The sequence below is a fragment of the Chiloscyllium punctatum genome, chromosome 12 (genome assembly GCF_047496795.1).
Source record: "Chiloscyllium punctatum isolate Juve2018m chromosome 12, sChiPun1.3, whole genome shotgun sequence".
NCBI lineage: Eukaryota > Metazoa > Chordata > Chondrichthyes > Orectolobiformes > Hemiscylliidae > Chiloscyllium > Chiloscyllium punctatum.
This window is the reverse complement of record NC_092750.1, coordinates 80,230,162-80,233,545: the sequence shown is the minus strand read 5'-3', so window position 1 is coordinate 80,233,545 and position 3,384 is coordinate 80,230,162. Positions and strand designations below refer to the sequence as shown.

The 3,384-nt window shown below is 41.8% G+C and overlaps 1 non-coding gene across 1 annotated transcript; it reads left to right on the top strand.

Moving 5' to 3' along the window:
- The first annotated feature begins 2,291 nt into the window (after window positions 1-2,291).
- On the top strand, window positions 2,292-2,373 carry trnas-gcu (transfer RNA serine (anticodon GCU)). Its single transcript has one exon. It is a non-coding gene; the product is annotated as a tRNA-Ser (tRNA).
- Window positions 2,374-3,384: the final 1,011 nt, after the last annotated feature.

Here is a 3,384-nt window from a genome sequence, read left to right as displayed (position 1 = left end):
ACACGAGATTTGGAAATGCTGGAGCAAAAACACGCAAGTTTGATGTCAACAAATGAGATTTTCACATAACACGAGGTTTGAATGAGTAAATCGGGGAAAGTCCCTCTTTCGAGTGAAGCAATAACTGTCGTTTGAGCTTGAAAACCATTAGGGAATGATTAAGAAAAGTTTGGATGAGAGTTTCTTCCACTCAATAGAGTTATTTAAATCGTGAACGACTTTACAGAAGTAAAACGTAGAAGCTGACTTCAGAGTGGTTTAAAAGGTACACGAACAAACGAACAAGGAGAGAATTTACCATTGAGTGAAAGTCAGTATGGTTGCGTAACAATTTCGAATTTGTTGACTTGAGACACAAAGATATTTCATGAACACGTACAACTGAATAAGACTGAGTATAACAAGTTCATGGATTGGTAAGGTGTGGCGTATTATTCAAGGTGAAACTCGGTAAATGGAGCTGATGTCCTAAAATAACTGCATACAGAAGTTATATCCTAATGACTAGGAATTGAATCGTCACTTGGAGATGCAACACCTACTTTAAAGATTTGACCACATTCACATGATGTTATGTACATTTCGTACATTCTTAACTCCACCCAAGAAATCCACCAAGGAGAATGGGTCCTTTTGTATTGTTATCCCTCTGTACTTCTCTGCAGCACGCCAGTTAAGATAAAATATGCTCACACCAAAATTCAGTTCAATACAATATTCAAACGGTCCTATGTGATTTCTTTTTTTATTATTGCAACAACCTTTGTGAGTTTGTAACAAACTGTGTAACATGAAATCAGTTCAACATCTATTTTCCCAGAATTTAAAGCAGTGCACATGGGAAACGTTATCCATCTGGTGAAAAATCACCTTCGGCTCTCTCTCCACATATGTTTCTTCACGTTTTAGATACTTGCAGTATCTTTGTTGATCAAGGAGTCATTATCCAGAAGAGGTAGTTTCTCAATCCACAAACACGGGTATTTTCCCATAAACTTGGCTTTGCTCAATATCACCTTCTGTCCGTACCCCTCAACACGAGGACAAATTAAAGCTGCTCCATGTGAGGCTCAAAATTAAAACTTCGGCACAGCACAGCTCACTATACTGGAACAGAGATACCGTGTACTGGTCACCTTCAGCACAGGAGCAACACATTAATGCTTACCTCCACATTCCTGGTTTAACTTTAACGTTTGGGAAACCGAGTTTCTCTGATTCCATGGCTAGTAAACGGGGATTATATGATCATCTTCACCAGTGGTTCTGTCCCCGAGTGAGGAAAGTGGTGAGTTACTCATTGTAAAGATGGGTAGATTGATGAAATGTACAATTTCGTCTTTTGCCTTCATTAACTCATGAGCTTTTTATTTTGTTTTGCATCTGTAGAAATCTTAAAATCTTCATCTTGAACAGACTCAATGACAGTTCTTCATTGTGTCTCTGGCAGCAAATTTCATAGTGCAAACTCCCTCTGAATTCTTCCACCGCATTCCGCTGTTTGGGAAGTGTTCCTGTTGTGGGAAATGCACTTCCCCGTGTGTCACGTGCTGCTCCCATCATGCGCTCTGGCACTGCACTCATTTTCCTTCTGACACTTGCTCACTGTGTTGCTGTGATCATACAGTGACTTGGTGTCGCACGACCCAGGAAAATGATACAGATCAAGGTTTTTGCATTGTTGAGTTCAATTGTCAGTTTAGCCATATTTTGGATTTTGAAATTGTCTGTTCTGTACACAAGTGCGTGTCAAAAACATCTGAGCGGAAGTTAGGTCTTCGGAATAATGACATTGAGCACTATGCACTCTCCTCCAGTCTGGAAAACAATTCCTCACAGGCAGTTGAATAGACAATAGACAGCAGGTGCAGGAGTAGGCCATTCTGCCCTTCGAGCCAGCACCACCATTCATTATGATCATGGCTGAACATCCTCAATCTGTATCCTGTTCCTGCCTTATCCTCATAACCCTTGATTCCACTGTCGTTAAGAGCTCGATCCAACTCTTTATTGTAAGAACACCTCCTGCTGTCTCGGGTTCTTCATTCCGTTGACTTCAAATTTCACAGAATTCAATTGACCTTGTTACATAGTCATTTCCTCATTTTTGTTCAGAACAATGTGTGCACAGTGTGACAGTGGGAGTGCACTTGCCCCACAACCCAGGGGTCAGACCATCGTCTTGGACTGTGTTGTTTCTCATTTCACCAACACCAGGGAGAAACATCTGCTGCTCTGCATAATTTACGAAATTCAATTATTCATAAGGTCATAGCTTTTCGAGCGTCTGTGACGAGGTGGCCGAGAGGTTAAGGCGATGGACTGCTAATCCATTGTGCTCTGCACGCGTGGGTTCGAATCCCACTCTCGTCGCTGTCATTAACGGCTTTCAATGGTGCTGTTTTCAGCTGTTGCATTAAAACTGGAGCTCCAACGGTCAGTTTATATGCTTTGTCGCTATTACAAAATCGCAAGGAATAGTTTGTGCCGTTTGACGAAACTGCATTGAAATGGAGGTTGCTTTGGGATAATGAAACGAAACGCGATTTTCTTTTTCATTACAAGCTGCTGTGAACGTTTTTTCGTATGAAAGACATCCAGGAAAATCAAATACCGAGAGCTGCGAAGTGCATGTTTATGCAAAGGGATTCTTAATGAATGTTTTCTCAGATGAAATCTGGAGGGAGTTGAGTAGAAGTAATTCATCCTGGTGAGAAGAGAACAGCGAAACAGCACAAAATAATGGAGATATTTCAAAGGGGCAGGGTGTGGGTTTAGGGGCACAGAGAACTGGGTGTAAATGCACAGTGGAGAATTGCCGCTGTGGGTGCCGTGCATGGGCACAGAGAGACTTACACATTGGTCTCGCCCTCGCCCCTTGCTCTCGCCATTGATGAATGCTGGACATAAGGCACAGATAAACACAAGATGTGGGAAGCAAGCTCCTTCTCGTTATGCACACACTGGATGCTTCACATTGAACTATGAACAACTGGAGAAATCAGCATGTTACCGAAAGGGAGTGAAACTAAAGTGTGGATCAATAACCGTAAGATTCATGCAACATAAACATGAAAAATGATTTAAAATATAGGGTGTAGGGTTGCTCACTAAGCTGTAACTTTGATATCCAGACGTTTCATTACTTGGCTAGGTAACATCATCATCAGTGGCGACCTCCAATTGAAGCAAAGCTGTTGTCTCCTGCTTTCTATTTATATTTTTCTCCTCGATGGGGTTCCTGGGGTTTGTGGTGATGTCATTTCCTGTTCGTTTTCTGAGGGGTTGATAGATGGCATCTAGATCTAAGTGTTTGTTTATGGCATTGTGGTTGACGTGCCAGGCCTCTAGGAATTCTCTGGCATGTCTTTGCTTAGCCTGTTC